Below are 19,100 nucleotides of genomic sequence, written 5' to 3'. Positions count from 1 at the left end.
TTTGATGATGAGGCAGTGAATTTTCTTCTTTAAAGTATTTCCTTCAGAGAAAACTTCATTTCATTTTTAAATAAAGAATCGGAAATAGACCATTGAAAGGGGCATATTCCTGAAATATACAAGTCAGTTGGGGACAGCATGTGAATTCATCTCTTCTTTCCTTGTCCACTATCTGCCTTAATAGAAGATGTGGAATAAGAAGTCTAACATCATAAAAATTCTAAGGACAGGAGTAAGTTGGAGTTATAATGTATGTTTCTTAAACAGCACATTTTAAAACAAATGAGAATGAAAGTTATGTCTTCCAAATAAGAAGACACATTTGGAAGAATTTTATATATTTTTGGCAATGCTTGTATTTCTATTTAATATTATTACATTCTTAGATAAAAGGCTGCCTCAAATTTCATAAAGATTTTTTTCTCAGTTCACCTTTAAGATATTTGATTACTGGGGTGATAGGGCAGTTCTTGAAGAAATATTTATCTTTCTCTGAAAAGGACATTCAAACACCATTGGAAAATCATGGCAATAAAGGTAAATTCCCAGAGTCTTATATAAGGCTTTTAATTCTTGGCAATCAAAATATTAAATTCTTGGAAATGGGAGAAACTCCTTCTTCTTACAGGAGTAGAGCTGACATTTGTGACTTTTTGTTAATGGATGAGGATATGTTTCTCGCCTTCTCTATCTGAATCCCAGCACCCGCCATACAAACGCTTTCTCTAGATCCACTAGGAACATTTAATAACCAAATTATCTATCTAGTAGGAAAGGAATTTTTAAGGTTCAATTGCTCTGTTAATAATTTGTTTTTCCCTGTCTTACAGGTTGCATGTAAGCACCACAGAAATCAACCTTTAAACACAGATTGATTCTGACAGCTTTTATTTTATGTGATTTTCAAGAATTGGTATAGAAATGGTTCTTAATTGAAATAGTTCTCCTTTTTGGCTTTTATTTTATTGTCCTTTACTTCTTGACATCTTGTACATTAAATCAGAGGCTGTTTTAGAGGAATGAAATGACAGCTTTTCAGAGCTTGATTCTGGATCCTGATAGATCTGCTCTTCTCAAAGCAGACAGGCTGCTCTCGACAGCCTCCGAGAAGCTTCCTGCATGATGGACACGTCACCTGGAAACACAACCATAAACTGCAGGTTAATCACTGAGGACCGACTTGTGTCAATTCCCCGTTGCCCCGCTTCCCATCTAAGTGGGAGAAAGCCAAGAACTATTTTTCCTTTGCTTATTTAATTTAACAGAATCTGGGCTCAACTTTAGTTTGAAATTATATTTCCTCACAGGCAGGATGGAAAGGCTACTCACGTAATTTAGCAGTGTGTTGTAAAGGAAAATCAAAGCGTCCTCATGGAATATTTTTCCCCACTGTCTCTCCCTGGGATGAGAGAACACATAAAGTGAATGAAATGTGACACAGGCATGCACAGAGAACACATTTGTGACACTGAAACTCTGAGGAAAATGCTATTTGTGTTCCTCTGATGTTTTGGACTTAGAAAAGGGCTATTTGGGGAAAAAATATGTATTTATATCAGAGTCAGTAGCAATAAAAATGAGACAGGATGCAGAAACAAGATAGCACAGAAAAGAACAGCGCAACAGACCAGATCTGCCCTCGTTCGAGGTAGAAAGCAAATATTTGATAATGGCAACGCTAAGAAGATGAGTATTCTAGGTTTGTTTTTCGGTTCTACCTAACTCTTTGTAACTTTACAATGTAAGATTCAGAAATTGGAGCCAATTACCATAATACGTGGTGGTTTGGTGGGAGCATGCTCTACATCAGACAGTTAAAAGGTTTTATTGCTATTAGGAGCATGTTAATGCCCTTGATAATGTCTCTACTTGCATTGTAATGTCTCTGGTTGAAGTATGGAATTCTTTTATCTTCTTATTACATTATGCAAAAACTTGAATTGAAAAGATATTTGCAGGAACATTTAAAGTAGTGCATCAATCAGCTTCAAAGAAGAGAAAATGTTCTCGGAATAGCTTATAAAAGGATAACTGTCAGTTTTATTTTGGATGAACAAAGGCGGCAACGTAAAAAGCACTTTATTGTAAAAGCATACTGTGCAATTCAATAAATATGCCATATAAATATAAGAGAGAAGAAAGTTCATAATTATCTGATGACTTAAATGTAATTTAAGCAATACTTTTAAAATGCATCTAGCAGCGAAGCACTCTTTTTCCACCGGGTTCCGAGTTCTAGCCTCTAAGGCCCCATTAGGTGACAACTTAACTCTCTCTGATCATGTAAGGATTCGAATGGATTACGCATGGTTCTGTTTATAATATATCTTCGGAAGATACTGAAAGGAGCATGCGTGGAAAGCATTAGGAAAAAAATTTTTAACAACCACTTAAAGGTGCAAGCCTTTCAAAATGGTTTGTTCTCATCCATGCCTTGTTCAGTTGTTTCTCATTCTGTTTTTGCTGCTGTAAGACAATTTTGAATTTGAATGGAACTGTATTGTGACTTGAAACAGCATTTCCAAGTGTTTTATGTTTGTTAGGAATATCCATTTGCAGGGTAATTTCTGGACTTTCTAAATCTGGGGTGCTTTGTTACTCTCTCTATAAAGATACTTACTCCTTGTAATTAGAAATATTTTTCTTATTTTAGAAAGATACATTTTAAGTGTACGTGCTAAATAGATAACCTTGTCTGCAAACTTCTTTCCCAGATCCTGATACATGCTGCAGAGATGACTCTTTTTGATAAGGTTTAAGAATCTAAAAAGTGAACTATTTAGAGAAAATATTCAGATCTAGCACATAGAAAACATAATGTAAATCTTCAGAGTAGGAAAAAACTATCTACAGAATTCAATTTTTCTATAATTTCTTCTTCTACACATACCTATATGCATCTAGCTGTAGACAGCTTCCTGCACATAGAAGGCAAATTGATAAATATTTGTTGCTTAAGGTTAAAATATAAAAAGAAAAGAAATTCCAATCAGTAAAAATCTGTCTTTTGTAACCCGACAAAAGGATGCTAACTCATTATATAGAGTAATATAAATTTCTCCCAGACTCAGACCCTTTGGAGATTCAAAAAACTTCATTTAAAGTCAAGTAACCAGGCTAATTCACTCCCCACACTGTTGTAGCTTGTAAAATTATATTAATGCTCATAATATTTCTAAGAAATAATCTTCATTTATTTTAAAACTGCAAATATGGCACCTTGTAATAAGAAATCAGTTCATAACTTTATTGTAACATCATTTTGCTGGCGACTTATTTCTCATCGCTATTGTACATGACGCCTAATTAATTAAAATAACTTTCTCCTCATTTCAGTGGGTTTCATCCAGACTCTTCATAGAAAACAGACCTCGGTCTGCTGCTACTCTCTGATCTGCCCCATCTTCTCATCCTCCTCTTGGCCTGTTTGGGAACACTCTCATTTTGAAAGTACAAGGAAAATTATCTCATAAAAGAAATTTAATAACAACAGAACTTCTGAGATTTCAAAAACATAGAATTCTTAAGTTACTGAACTATGGGAAAAGCTATAATTTATAACCAGCAAGTTAGTATGTTGTACACATCTGTGTACTGTTTCAGAAAATAAAGGTTGTTACCATAGCAACTGCCACATACTATGGAACATACGTTATTTGTGAGATGCCAGGCTTCGTGTTAAAAAAAAAAGCTCCCTCCTCATGGCTGCTCTCTGATGTTTCAGGGATTTCTACCTTTTTCTTTACTATTATAAGGGATTTTCTTCTTTCATGTCCTGTTATTTTAAATATTTTTGTCAGTTTCAGTCTCCTATGCGTTCAGAGTTTGTGGGCTGAACTGACAAGTTTGCATAGTACTGCTATCATTTGGTGACCACCATCGAGATACTTTCCCGCTTAATCTTATTTTAATTTAATTCAATTTATTATTTATTGATTTGCCAGGGGAAGGGAGTTAGATTTATTTATTTATTTCATGGAGGTACTGGGGATCGAACCAGGGCCTCTTGCATGCTAGGTGTGCACTCTGCCACTGAGCTCCACCTTCCCCCTTATCTTATTTTAATTAAAAAATATTCTAGTAATTTTTAAGATATAGCAACAAGTGTGTGGTAAGGACACATGTGACTACTGTGACTACAAGAGGTTACACACCTAGTGCCATTTTATTGAGATGGCCCATCTGGGGTTTTATAATTTTGTGAAACAATACAAAATATCGTATGGTATTTCACCCCTTTTTTAAACTTGAAAATGTCACAAAATATGTACCTACTTCATGGATATCATATTTCATTTGAAAATTTGTATATCATATTTAATTTCATTTGAAATAATTGTTTAGTCAGCATTGATCGTTTTATGATGAGAAAATTTGAGTCCTTTACGAAGGGAAGGCTTCCAGTCTTTCCTCATAAGTGGCAGTGTCAAAGAATAAGAGAGTTGGCCAAAAATTCTGAAATTTCAATTACAGGCAGAATAATGATCAATAAAAGGAAGACGGTAATAATAAAGAAGTGGAGTACTCTTTAGTATGGCTGGACAAGGGCTCAGAATGTCCAACTGGTTTGAAATAAGTGTCTAAAAACAAGTCGACACTTTGAAACAATTCAGAGAGCTTTGGTATGTAGAAGTCTCCAACACGACTGGACTTCTTGTGTGTGGATTTTTAGCCCAGATTTAATACATAATTGTAATCATTGACATATTTTTATCAGGTTAAAGGTTCCTGGGGAGCAGTATCTGAGTTTCCCTTTGCACTGGACAGGATGCTGGCTACTAGCTCTCCTTGGATACAAACTGCCTGTGTCTTCAGAACAATTCGTGTCGTAAAAATGCACCATATCAATCCTAAAAACAGAACACTTCGGGTGAAAAATGGCAGAATGAATACTACCTTTCTTTTCTTCAGAAAAACCTTAATAGTTACATCAATAAACATTTATTAAGCCTCTACCATGTGCCCGGCACAGTTTTGGGGGCATGAAGATGGATAAATACTTCCCTGTCTCCAGGGAACGCCGCAGTCCGGCCGGGGAGAGACGGGCAGGACGGACGCAGGGAGGTGCCTGCTGTGACCTCCTTCTCCGGGGGCCTCACCGTCGGCAACAGCAACAGCACCCACAGCAGCCAACATTTGCTGAACACTTGTTTTTTGGCAAGTGCCTCGGGCGCATTTTGCAATTCAATCCATACAGCAGCGCTCTGAGGGTTTCGCTCACATGCACTAAGGCTTAAAGAGTTTGGGTAACTTGCCTAGGGTCGTACAGCCACACTGGGAATTCTCAGCCTGTTGCACCTGAGACGAGGCATCTTGACTGCTTGTCCCCATCTGCACCGCTGCCACCCGTCCTGCCCGCCTTCCCCTCTCCCTGGGCTCTGCAGCAGCTGTTCAGTTGCCTTCCCTGCCGCGTCGCCCCTACGGTCCATCTCCACACAGCTCCCAGAGTGGGGAACGTAGTCAGATCATGTGGCTCCCTTGCTTGGACCCTTCCAATGGCTTTCCATCGCCCGTAGAATGCAACCCAAGTTCTTCGCCGTGGTTTATGTTGTCCCACAGTTGGCTGCCTCCCACACATCTTAGATTTCAGTTCCCCCCGCTCACACCCAAGCTCATTCATAGGCTTTAGATCAGAGCTCAGCCCACCTTTTCTGTAAAGGGCCAGTTAGTAGAAATTCTAGGTTTTTCAGGTCATACAGTCTCTGTTGCAACTAGTCAACTCTGTTATTCTAGAACTAAAGCAGCTACAGGTCATAGATGAACAAATGTTTGGGTAAAACCTTGTGTCAAGAGGCAGCAGGCTGGATTTGGCCCACAGACCATAGTTCGCCGAACCCTGTTTTGGATTTACTATTCTTCTTTCTGTTCTTCCAGTATGCCAAGTCTCCAGACCTTAGGGTCCTACTCTCTGTCTCCAGGTCTTCCCAAGCTTCCATGCTGGTCATCAGCCCTCACTGTGAAGGGGAGGAGTCACTTGACTGCCATGCGTGCGTAGCTCCCTCTACCCCATCTCTATACCATACCACCTGTTTTATTGCCTCCGCAGCTCTTAAACAGGAAATCTGATTAGCTTGATTTTTCACTCTTTTATGGTCTCTGTCCCCTCTGTAGGAGAAGCTCTATGTGAAGAGTTTTTTTGTCTTGCTCACTGTGGTATTTCCACCGACTAGCGCAGAGCCTGAGGCACAGAATAAATGCTCAGGAGATACCTTCGGTTGAATGGAGTACAAGTCTGCCTGAAAGCAAAGCTTGTGCTTTTTATGATGTCTCAGTATTCCCCTTCTGAAAAAACACAGTCACACCAATGATAATTTGAGGGCTTCATCACTTTGGACTCCTAGAGGGCCTTGGCAAAGCACCCTCCCACCCCCTTATTCCTGGTTGACCTCAGTGGGAATTATGTCCCACGGGCTTGTGAGTCAGACTGATATCTCAGCCCGTGTGTCCACTGAGTGTTGACCCCTCTTATGCTGTCATCACTGCCTGGCAACAGTGCCGCTGGGGACCACGGAGGCCACAAGACGACAGCCATGGCTCCCGCTGGGCCCTGCTGCCGTCTCTGCAGTGGGGGCCTCTCTGGGTGCCGCTGCCTCTAAGTGTCCAGTGGTCACGTTGGGAAGAGCAGCCTCTTTTTGTTTTCACTCAGTTTAGTGCTGAGTTCTGAGTTAGTGCTGCATGTGCCCCAAGGCCTTACAGCATCTTCCATTTTTACCTAGCTGCCATCTCTCTTCCTAAGTACACTATCTGGTGCTTATTACATGACGCTTTATTGTGGGGCAGGTACTGTTTATATGCAAACAGTGTAACGTGTAATCCTTGCGATAGGCCCATGAGGCAGGAGCTCTCTTATTATCATCTCCGCTGAGGGTGGAGAGGCTAACTGACTCCCTCAAGGCCAACAGTAAGTGACAGAACTGCGATCTGAGTCCAGGCGTTGAGCTTGAGAATTCACGCTCCTAATCATCAGTCTCTAAGGACCTAGACATGTGTCCCTGGGGTCAGACTGGGGACAGATGCACGCGGCCAATACCACTCTGTGCTCCAGACCTCCCTTCCCCATCACTGTGGGGCTGGTTGCCCAGTCAGCGCCCATGCCGTGTCCCGTGGGCAGGGGTCCCTCGATGCACACCACTGGCTTTCTCCATTTGCGCAGTTACGTCTGGCCTCAGGCTCAGGGGAGACCTGCGTCCCCCACGTCCTTCCCCGGGTAAGATGCTAAAGTAGACACTTGAACAGGAGCTGTAGCACAAAGGCTGAGTCATGAACTCTGCAAGGAAGGAGATGACATTTGAACTGGATTCGGAAAGATGAGTATGACTTTGCCATTCAGAGATTTCGGAAAAAAGGACATAACTACATCAAAGGGCCAGTGCAGGCTGGCATGTGAGACAGGGAGCTGGCTAACATGCAGTGAGAGGCAAGGCGGGGAAAGGGAATGGGCTGGGTCTTGAAGGGACCTGACACATGTTAAAGAATTTGGACTTTTTTTGCAGGCATGGGGAGGTGTGGAAGGGTGGGGGGACTAGCAGCAGCTTGAACATGTGATCGCTAGACAGAAAAGAGCTGTCTAATACTCCTGCCAAGTGGAGGTTTTCAATCTGTTCAGTCAGCTTGGTCAGTGGGTATTTTGTGGACTAACTTCTTAGAATATCGATGGGGATAGGACTCTGTCCTCATGGTACTAATGTGAACTAAATACTTATAGTATCCTATATCAAAATAAATTTCATTGTCCTCATTTTTAAAATAGAAATCTGGTTGATTTACAGCTATATTCGTTTTGGGTATGTAGCACAGTGATTCAGTATTTTTATAGGTTATATTCCATGGAAATCTATTACGAGATCATGGCTATATACTTCCCTGTGCTGTGCAATAGCTCCTTTTTGCTTATCTATCTCATACGTATAGTTTATATCTCTTAATTCCATACCCCTAATTTGCCCCTCCTGCTTCAGCAACCATTAGTTTGCTTTCTGTATTTGTGAGTCTGTTTCTGTTTTGTATATACATTTGTTTGTATAATTTTTTAGATTCCACATATAAGTGATAGCATACAGTGTTTGTCTGACTTATTTCACAATAAGCATAACATTCTCTAGGTCCATCCATGTTGCTGAAATGGCTGAATTTCATTCCTTCTTATGGCTGAGTAATATTCCACATCTTCTTTATCCATTTGTCTGTTGATGGACACTCGAGTTGCTTCCATATCTTAGCTATTGTAAACAGTGCTGAGGTGAGCATTGGGGTGCATGTATCTTTTTGAATTACTATGGGTTGTTTTGTTTTTTTGGGTTTTTTTTTTTGGATATATACCCAGACTAAATTTGCTGAGTCATATAGTAGTTCTATTTTTAGTTTTTTGGGGAACCTCCATACTAAGGGTGTAAAGAAACATTCAAGAATGATCTATTTTCTCTTAATAGTGAATTAGCCTAGATTTCACTTGAATACCATTCAAAATGGCATGACTTATTCAGAAGACTACAAAGAGCAACAAAACATAATGGTTCTTTGACTCCATTATTTATTCTTATATTACACATATGTCTCTTCCCACCAAGAAGGGCAATGGGTCATTTCACTTCAGCTCTGATAATCTCCCTATTTTCAGTGTCGGTGGTGGGAGTGGGCACTGAATCACACAAACTGTCTATCTTAGCATGACGTACAAGTGAAAACCAACCTTGGGCTATTTTTAGCCTAATTTTAGCCTTTTTTGAGAACTGGATATGTAAAACTTTGCAATCATGCACATTTAAAACTCAGGAGAGAAAACAAAAAATTATATATGAAGACATTAAATAATGGAAAAACAGATCTCCATGCTGTCATAGTTTAGTGCAGTTGGTGGAAGAGAGAAGGGGAGGAAATAAAGGCAGGGAAGCTGGGGAGGGAAGGGAGGGGGAGAACGAGATGAGGGGTGGCTCGGAGCTAAGGAGGGAAGGGTGGCTGCCCAGCTCAGGCTCCCTCATTTTCTTACACCTCTGGGAGCTCCATTCAGGGTCTGTTTTGGGGGCAGTCCTCACCTGATGGTCAGCATCACTCCATTCCTGGAGTGACGTGACCTGCTGAACCACGAGGAGCAACTGCACCATGTCCACAACTTGGCAGAGGCTCCCCTTTATCCCTTCCTGTCTTGGCTTGTTGTGAGGTGCCCTTTGGAAAAATTCCTGAATCTTCCTAAGAGTACCTGTTTCAAATTTCCTCTCTGCATGATTCAAGGAAAGTCAGTGTGCTGGGGTGTTTTACTCTTTTTGAGAAATGTTTTCCATGAATCAAAAAGGAAAGTAAAAATTAAAAATATTTTGCCCTTCCTTGAGGTTTTAATTTCCTTCTAAAATTTTTCTGAGAGAATTTTTTTTTTTCAAATTTAAGAAATCAATCCGTGGTGGAGAAGTAATTTTCTTTTCCAGGATACTGTTTCTTAAACTTTGGTCATTTCAGTACCTCTTTCATGACTTTGCTGTGCCTACATACCATCTGTGATATTTTTTGCAATATTTTCCTTTAAGTCAATTTAAAAGGGAATAATTCTAAGTAATAAAAATAGTGAAATCACAAGTTTGATGTGATGCTCTATTTTACAAATAGATAGCGATGAAAATACTTAACTGTGTAGCAGTTAAAATTACCTCATTGGTGGTTCCGCAATTTGGGAAAGGTTTCACAAAGGTTCCACAGTTTGGGAAATACCATGTGTTCTAGGAAAGGGTCCGCTTCTGATTTCTGACTTTGACTATAAACTTAGGATCCGATACAATTATCCACAATGCATCAAAGAGAAAAGAAATGAGGAAGCTGATGGGCCAGGAGGTTGACAGGATCCTATAAGTCCCAGGATAAATGCGGGGAGGGTACAGCTTGGTGGTAGAGTGCATGCAGGAGGTCCTAGGTTCAATCCTCAGTACCTCCATTAAAAAAACAACAACAAATAAACCTAATTACTCCTCCGCCAACAAAACAAAACAACCCCCCCCCAATTAATCAAATAAAATGTATATGTGTTTGTCATATATGGGTATTCAGTTTCTATCCCAGTTTTGAGTAGTGATGTTAGTAAGTCTGTTGCACAGAAGATGACCACCCTCAAGGCCATCATTTAGGAAGCTTCCTTGTTAGTTTCGGGGACATTCTAAGCCGCAGTGTGTTTTCCTGAAGGTGGTGTGGTGGTTCTCTCATTGTCCTGTATTTGTTCTTTCATAAATAAACAGGATTTCTGTGATTAAAAAAAATCATGCTCCTTAATAATATTCTCAATCAAATGAGCACCTTTGTGGTTTCTCAGGAAAAAGATGAAATAAGATTATAGTCTTACTTTATATTTTTCTGTTTTCCCATAGAATTTCCTTTTCAGCGTCCAGGGCAAATAGAACAAAGGATCAGTTTTTATAATTCATTTCTTTCCCAACAGTATGTTCTGGTGTCTCATTATTTGGAGATAGCTGTGAAAAGAAGGATCCGGAAAATAGAAAGGCATAGTTAATTGTGTAATTTGTAATAATAGCAATTTTTTTCCATTTATATGTCTTTTTCGATTTTTTTTTTCCTGAGAAAGACTGAATGGAATAATTTTCTCTTTTTCTCTCTTTTTCAAAACTCATTGGTGCCACACAATGCGTGTTCCATAATAATCACAGTTATCATGGCTCTGGGGAAGCAGGGTTTCAAGCAAACATACTGTACAAGGTATTTTATGAAAATTTTGATTCTTATGTTTGAAGATAATAAAAGGATTCCTTTGTTTCTTAGAAAAGAAATCTTGAAAACAAACGAACAAATGGACGTGATGCATGGACACCTAGCCGAGCCTGTGTCTGGGGAGAATGACATGCCTTCAGCATGAAGTAGCTACAAGAAAAAGACATGTAATTAAGGAGGGGGATAAAAAATCAGAAACTGGAGCCATTAAAGAGACTGTGATATGAGGGAAACATTGTACAGGAGATGCGACCAAAGATCTCAGATCTGAGAGCTGAAAGGGAATGAAGCTAGTTAAAATTCCACTGCTCATTCACCCCACAGGACAAACAGCGCTACTGTCGGGTGCCACTTGCCTCTTCAATTTTCAGAAACAATTAAAAGATGCAAATATTTATGAATTGCTGTGTGTGTTGTAATCCTGTTCTGAAAACAAACAGTGCCTTGTACCTTAGCTTCTCCGTGCTGGTTACTGTTGGGATTCAGGGGGTTAAAGCAAACCCTTCAGAAACGAGTTCACAGCGATACTCAGACAAAGGGATGCGATTCTGGGAGTGCGTTGTGTGTGCCTGCAAGCTGGCGCCTATGCCAAATGAGCGTTTTAAAAACCATTCAAATTAAGTTGAAAATTTGTAATTATATTTTCCCTTTTAATTGTAACTTATGCAAATGTTCTATTCCAGCTGTACAAATAATTTTCGCTTCAGACGACAACATCACATTAAATCCAGCACGTAACACCCTGAGACTCTTCCCAAGCTTGCAGATTGAGAAGCCCGGAGTCGGTGCTGTTGGTTGTGGCTTCTATGGCTGTTACCCTGCAGTAAAGTGCAGACGGCAAAGTGGCAACAGAGAAGGGAGACACCTTTGCTATAACTTGCCGGAGACTATTTATGTATAAAACACGCAGAAACAGACTAGGAAGGCCAGCAGACAAATAGGCACAAAGTCCAGGGAAGCTGGGTGTTTGGTAAAGTGGATATTGTGTCCTTGCTGTAACTGATGAGTCCGGCTGGCAGGGCATTAGTTACAGGAAGAGGCTGCCTGCGACTCATTTGTTAATTGTCATGCATTTTAAACCACTTAGTGCAAACAGAAATCGAGTATTTTCCATTTTCAATGGAAATTTCACTTGGGGAAATCATGTATAAAACCATTACAATTTTTAACCAAGAGTGAGAGAAGCATGGATTATTTCCAATGCACACACACACACACACACAGGAGCACATACATGAGAAATAAAAGACAGAAGGCAAAACCCCTAAATGTAGCATATTGTTTTGATTATTGAAGTGCTTTCTTTACATAAATTTGGGAAGATTTTAATATATTTTGGAAGGTAAACATGGAGAACCTCGATTTACTTCAATCCAGTTGACCGCTGACCAGCTTTTTGTGTTTAACAGTGTCTGGAAGCAATGGAAGAAATGAAGACAGAGTTTATGACATATCCTCAAGTGACTCCCAACCTTGTTGATAAACAAGCTGAGCGGGTGGAACAAGATGGGCCATAATAAACGACACGTGTGTGTTTGTAGATCTTGCAGAGAGTTCAACACGTCATTTTTCACTGGGCAAGCAGATTTAGTGGGACGCAGTGATTTGTTCAAGGCCACACGTCTAACAGTGGTGAAAATGTGTTTCAAACCTAGGAGGTCTAACTTCTTGTCCTTTATTTTTTCCATCACTGAAGCATCTGTCAACTGAAAGCTGCACAACTGAGGAATCTATTTGCTAAAGGTGGGTCCTTCCTATACTTGCCCATGAAATGAACTTCGACTCAGTCACAAAATTGAATAGGTTTTTTTTTTTTTAAATACTATTGTAGGCTGTAGATAGAGACTGGAAGGTTTTTTGTTGATCTCTAATTAGCCCCAATTAGTTAAGATTGATCTTTAAACAATGGAAAATCCAAGATAAAGATCCCATGGCCCTGAAAAGGATGCTGTAAATCCATATGCTTTAGGTCAAAGAGCAAATGATTAAAAGTTCAGATTGATCCTTGTAGTAAAAGGGCAGTGCAAAGCAATGCTAAAAAATAATGGCCCTGGACAGAAACCCTGGTGGTGTGTGAGCCATTGGCCTGGGGATGTTCATGGCCTGTGCCTCCTTTATTTCCTGCTCTTGGCACAGTCTGTTATATAAGTAGCTATGAACCCCCCTTTACTTGTGCAGAAGCTTGGGGACCAATGTCTGGCAGAAAGGAATGACGATGGCGGGGCTGGTGTGTTGGTCTATGTGCAGTGTTTTTCTCCAGGTGAGTATGAGGATGCATATATCTTTGAAAACTGAGTTATCCACTCATCAGTTCACATATTTATTTACCCATTCATCATGCATTTATTGGGCACTGACTGTGTGCCAGGTATGTTTCACACTGGGAATACAGATTGACAAAGTCAAAAATTAAATAATTCAGTTAATGATTATCTATTGTCTACATGTTAGTTGCAGTCTGATGGAACCAGGACTCGTTGAGTTCTGGCCTCACTGTCATCGGGAAAGTCAGCTGTGCTGCCCACGTCTAGAACCACATCCGTCATCTAGTCGAATCGAGTGTAGACTCTTAGATCGAGACTCTTGCTGCTGTGTTTCTTACCAGAATGTCAGCGTCAAGCCTGCACCGCTGAAGGGATCCAGCGTCTTCCAGAGCAGGATTGTGGTTAAAAGCATGGACTTGGGAGCTAGACGTGTATGGTTCATACCCTGGTCCCACTACTCACTAGATGAGTGTCTTTATTACCTATTTATTTCCTCATCAATGAAATAAGTGTAATCTGGAAAGATGGCTGTGAGGATTCAATTAATGACAATAAGGCCTGACACATGTGGCACCGGTAACTCCTTGCTAATATTTGCTCTCAGTGCCATTTCCATTTGCAAGTGATGCCTGTTGCCTGCCATGTATAGCCCCGTGTGCCCAGGACATTTTGCTCTGTGAGCAGCGGTTTAGGCATCTGGAGTTCACAAGAATCCCCTGGCTCCCGTTGATCACTTTGCTATGCAGCTAATGGTTTGATTCGATGGGTGGGGCTACTGAGCTCATCTGTGGAAACTTTGTGGGGGACATCCTGAGGTGCAGCCTAGACGAAAGCCAAGCCAGGCCGGCTTCCCTCTGCCCCGGCAGAGGGATTTCTGTGGTGTAGATTGCAGCAGCGTCCCCTGGTCTTTCCCTTGGTCTCCTCTGCAGCCTTCATCTTCTACTTTCATCCCCCCACCTTTCTGGCTAGTCTTGAGACGTTTACAAATCCACGTTCACTCCACAGTTCCTGACTAGGGCATTATCTTTATTAATGCTTGCAATTTGCGTGGGTTCAGATCTTTTCATGACCTCTGCAGTGCCCCAGGACAGACGGCTGCCGTTTATGTGAGTGGTCTTCTACTCTGATGAAACGCAGATAAACTGAGGAATCTGCCAAGTGTCGTTGTCCTCGGGATATTGGGAAACAAGCACTTCCACAGCTAGTTGTGTGTGTGTGTTTAATCGTAGCCTAATAAATTGGTTTTTCTTTCTTATTCCTTTAGATTTGCTCTCAGAAAAATCTACGGATAGTCATGTTTTTGCTTCACGTGCTGTCAACTGCTCATCCTCAGAGCACAGGCGGAACCAGGCAGAGCACAACAAAATCAGGTGGGGCAGGATGAGATTATTTTGTAACTTAGAAGTAGGAGAAATTGTTTTCTTCAGGCCTTGCAACCATATCAGACATCTGGGGCAAGGAAATTTCACATACAATGTGATGGAATTCCAGTGGACTAGGATTCACAACATAATATTTTCCCCATCTTGCTGACATTTTCTTCCTGGACAACAGGCCTCTATCCAGAGCTTCTCAGACTGTAGGGCACATAAGAAACACTGGGATGGCCATTACAATGCTGATTCCCAGGATCCACCATCAGGGATTCTAATTCACTAGATGGGCTGGGGCCTGGCATCCTGCATTAAAAACCATCATGATGCACGGAGTCTGCTCTGGCTCTGCCTATTTTTCCAGGCTTGGCTAAGGAAGCTGGTGCAAGAGGAGGTGCCTGGCACAACAGATGGAGCTGTGTCAGAGCTGTTTATTCAGAGCACACAGCACTGCCTAATACACAGTGCCATCAGGGCGTTGCTTAGGGAGACACCTATGATTCCATTAATTATTTAGAGATCCAAAGTAGCCACCATTAATGAATTCGAATGTATTACAATGATCCTAATCAGAGTAACAGATGCAAAATGACAATATGATACACACAATTTTCCCCCAGCGACTTGCACACTATTAAGGTCTGTTGCAGTCAATGAATCCAGATGCTTCCGCACTCTTACTGACCATGAAAGATCCTGGTTTCATTACACGAAAGGAAATAAGTTCACCCTGTCATCGTGCAGAGTTAAAGCGGGATCCAATTCAGCAGCTGGTAAGGCATCGTCAGTTGGTTTGCAATAATCCCACTTCCATTTCAGGATTGACTGAGTGGAAGAATTCTGTTGCATCTGGGCTTATCACTCCCTTTACATTATTTTTATGCTTTCCTGGATGAGATGGTTTACTCTTGCTCAGAAAGCCTCCGACGGACTAAACGAGTTTTATGCACACACTGAGTGAGAAGAAAGTGAACTGTTTTTATAGAGGGTAAATTCATCAAAATCAGAGAAACAAAACCAAAGTCAACCACAATAAAATGCGAGGCATAAAGCTTCTCAAAAGTGTCTCCCTAATTATGCTGTCAGATTTCTGGCTTTTCCCCTCTTCCTGTCATAGGAATCATGCAAAAGAAAAAAAAAAAGGAAAGAAAAGGAAGAGTCTCCATCATTTTCAGAAAAACCAGGAGACAAATATAAACGAGACTCTCCAACACCTGTAAGAACTGCCAAGAGGAGATGAAACTGTGTAACAGCTGCCAATGAGGAAACAAAAAGGGTAACACAGAGGGTGGAGAGAGGGACCGGGACTGGCGATTGCCGGACGTGCCAGGGAAAATACCAGGGGAAGGGCTCACTTGAAGTGCGCAGTCAACACAGCTGCCCAGGAATTCGGGTTCGCCGGGCTGGTGCTCCTGCTGATGCGCCTCTTCTGGTCTGGCTCCAAGAAATACAGTCAAGAGCTGAACAAAGAATCCCAGGATGAGCTGTGTTTGCAGGGAACAGTCTAATTCTGGGGCAGCAGTGGAGGAGAGTAGAGTTTGGGCCGCCTTGCCCCCTCCCCAGTCAAAGAACTTCTTGAAAATAGCCCACTGGGGAAAGTTCAATTCGTTCAATGAGGAAAAGTAAAAAAATTTTAAAAAGGGTATTGTTAGAAAGATCCTATGGGAAAAAAATGTGGGCCCGCAGGTGGAGAACACTCATAAGCAGATGAAAATCTAGTCCTAACAATTTGCCATGAGTTAAAATAAAAATACACTCAGTGAAGCAATCAACAACCTTGATGAATGAAGACCACAAAGCAAAAAATAAAAGAATACAGAGGGGAGGTGGGGAGTAAGTGGAAACTAGAAAAGGTGAGCTGCAAGGCAGGGAATAAAGAATCACAGAATGAAGACACAACTGGAAGAAACGTGAGGAAAAGCGACACCATAAAAACAGCGATGGAAATAATGGGCATAGAAGACTAGAAATGGGCCATCCTGGAGACAGTCAGCTGAAGTTCTAGTGGGAAAACAACGAAACAGTGAACAACCATAAACAATGAAGAAAACCCCAAACATTTAAAGATACCATTCAGGGAAAACTTCTGGTAATAAAATATGTGACTGAACAAACCGAAAAAACACTGTGTCCCAGGGAAAACGGGCCCAGACTATCAAAACAAGAAGTGTTCTGATGATGAGACTGAACTCTCAGGATGAAGAAAGAATTCTTTGGGCAGTAAAAGGCTCCAATAACTTAGAGAGGGAAAAATATGACTCCACATTCGTCTCCACAGCAACATTCAACACCAGGGGCCGGAGGAGCGGCACCTCTCAGATTCTCAGCGAAAAAAAGTGGGAGCCACTTTCTTTACATCCACTCCCACTGCGCGTGGAAGATCTCAGGGAAGACTTGCCACAAGCCTTTCAGGAATAAACAACTCACGGGAGAAGTTCTGCCAGTCAAACGACGGCCTGCATGTCTGGGGCAAGAGAACTGGCAGTGAATTTTTTCTTTCTGAAATTGAAGTTTTTTATTAGAAAAAAAATTCAAAATATACAAAAGTAGAATAAGATAATGACCTCTCATGTACCCATTATCCAGCTTCAACAGTTATCATGATCAATCTTGTCTTATCCACACCCCTAATCATTGTCCTCCTATCCTCCAACTGGGAAATAATCCATTATGTCATTTCCCCTGTAAATGTGTTACTATGCATCTCTGAAACAAAAGAGACATAAAGCATATTCTAAAAATACAACCCCAATACCATTATCACAACGAAAAATAAATGATAGTAATTCTTTAATGTCATCAAATATCCAGCATTCAGATTTTGTGATTCTCATAATATTTTTAATACATGGTTTGTTCAAATTGAGCTCCAGTTAGGGGCTATACATGGAAATTGATATGTCTCTGAGTTCCTTTTAATCTTTTTTTCTCTTTTTAAAAAAATTTATTTTTAATTGTGGTAAAATACACATAACATAAAATTTACGATTTAATTGTAAAAATTACAATTAAAAACCATTTTCAAGCATACAGTTCAGCAGCATTAAGTGTGTTCAAACTGTTTTGCAATCAATCCCAAGCTCTTTGCATCTTGCAAAACTAAAACTCTGTACCGGTTAAACAGCACCTCATTTCTCTCACCCTCAGCCCCTGTGCCTCCCATTCTGTGCATGAACTCGACTCTTCTAGGCACCTTGTTTAATGGAATCATACAGTGTTTGTCTTTTTTGTGGCTGACTTATTCCACTGAGCATAATAATTGTTTTTGAACTCTAAGTGCTTCGTTAAGCTTTATTGTAATACACTAAATTTTTTGGTTTCATGGAGTCAGTGATACTAAATTGGCTATTGGGTTTACTGGCTTCTTGCATCAGCTCCTGCAGCTGTCCAATTTGTTCACCACGAAAGTCATTACGTTTTTCTTCTGGGAGGATGGTTCCGAAACAAGCTTTTTCTGGTGAATGTTGTGTTTTCATTAGCTTGTTGCCATAGCGCGGCTGCACATGCCTCCCCTTCCTGCAAGAAACACTGGGCCGCGTCGGAGCGCAAGGCCTCGGGTCTCCTAAATTCCTCCTTCACGTACTCGTTGCCTCGGGCTTTCAGGTCCAGGGTGCAACCCGGAGCAGCAACCAGGTGCCCGGGTGTGAGGCCAAGAAACCCGAACGGAGCGGGCCTGGCCTAGCGCGCGTGCGGACCCCAGACCACGCCTGCGCAAAGCGTCGTTCACGTGAGGCCGGGTAATTCAGGCGTACCCCGTTTTACGGTGCTTTGCAGACATGGTGTTTTTTTTACAGATTGAAGTTTTGTGGCAACCTGCAGTGAGCGAGTCTGTGGGAGCCATTTTTCTGACAGCATTTGCTTCCTTCATGTCTTTATGTGACTTTTTCATTATTATTATATTTGTTATGGTGATCTGTGCTCGGTGATTTTTGATGTTACTGTTGTAATTATTTTGACATTTTTTAAGTAATAAAGTAATTTTAAATTAAGGCATGTATAGTATTTTGAAGACACAATATTGCATACTTACTAGATTACAGTATGGCGTAAACATAGCTTTCTATATACTGGGAAGCCAAAAATTTCTTGTGTCTCACTTATTGTGATACTCACTGTGCTGCAGTGGTCTGGAACCGCACCTGCAATGTCTCCGAGGTGTGTCTGTGTTCCACTGCCGTGTGTGCTGCATTTTCTTTACCCATTTAGCCATGATGAGCACTTGGGTTACGTCCGCCTTTTGGCTATTGTGAATAAGATTGCTATGAACGTGGCTATACAGGTATCTCCTAGAGCTGTAGCTTTCAGTTCTTTGGGGTGTACCCAGAAGAGGAGTTGCTGGATCACATGGTAGTTCTACTTTTAATTTTTTGAGTAACTGCCATACTGTTTTCCATAGCGGCGTCACCATTTTATGTTCCCACCAACAGTGCACAAGGGTTTTAAGTTCTCCACATCCTTACCAACGCCTGTTATTTCCTGGCTGCTTCATAGTAACCATCCTAATGGGGTGAGGTGGCATTTCATTTTGGTTTTGATTTGCATTTCTTTGTTGATTAGCAATGTCGAGCATATTTTCATGCATATCTTGAAAACTGACCATTTGTATGTCTTTTTGGAGCGTGTCTATTCAAATCCTTTGCCCATTTTAAAATTGGAGTCTTTTTGTTCTTGCTGAGTTAGAGGAGTTATTTATATAGCTGGCTATCAAGTCCCTAACACATATATATAATGTGCAAATATTTTCTCCCATTCCAAGGGC

The 19,100-nt window shown here is 41.0% G+C and overlaps 2 long non-coding RNA genes across 3 annotated transcripts; one reads left to right on the top strand and one right to left on the bottom strand.

Moving 5' to 3' along the window:
- Positions 1-938: 938 nt before the first annotated feature.
- LOC140698536 (uncharacterized) lies at positions 939-6,385 on the bottom strand. The gene is made up of 3 exons (XR_012076354.1): positions 5,647-6,385; positions 1,330-1,399; positions 939-1,135 (listed from the first exon to the last, which is right to left on the bottom strand). It is a non-coding gene; the product is annotated as an uncharacterized lncRNA (long non-coding RNA).
- A 140-nt stretch (positions 6,386-6,525) lies between these two features.
- Positions 6,526-11,105, top strand: LOC140698535 (uncharacterized). Of its 2 annotated transcripts, none has more exons than XR_012076352.1 (2): positions 6,526-6,901; positions 10,756-11,105. It is a non-coding gene; the product is annotated as an uncharacterized lncRNA (long non-coding RNA). The 2 variants fall into 2 exon arrangements; XR_012076353.1 differs by having other exon boundaries at positions 6,526-7,207.
- The last annotated feature ends 7,995 nt before the right edge of the window (positions 11,106-19,100 follow it).

This window comes from Vicugna pacos, chromosome 9, assembly GCF_048564905.1.
Source record: "Vicugna pacos chromosome 9, VicPac4, whole genome shotgun sequence".
Lineage (NCBI taxonomy): Eukaryota > Metazoa > Chordata > Mammalia > Artiodactyla > Camelidae > Vicugna > Vicugna pacos.
The sequence above is the reverse complement of the archived record's forward strand: the minus strand, read 5'-3'. Positions and strand labels throughout refer to the sequence as shown.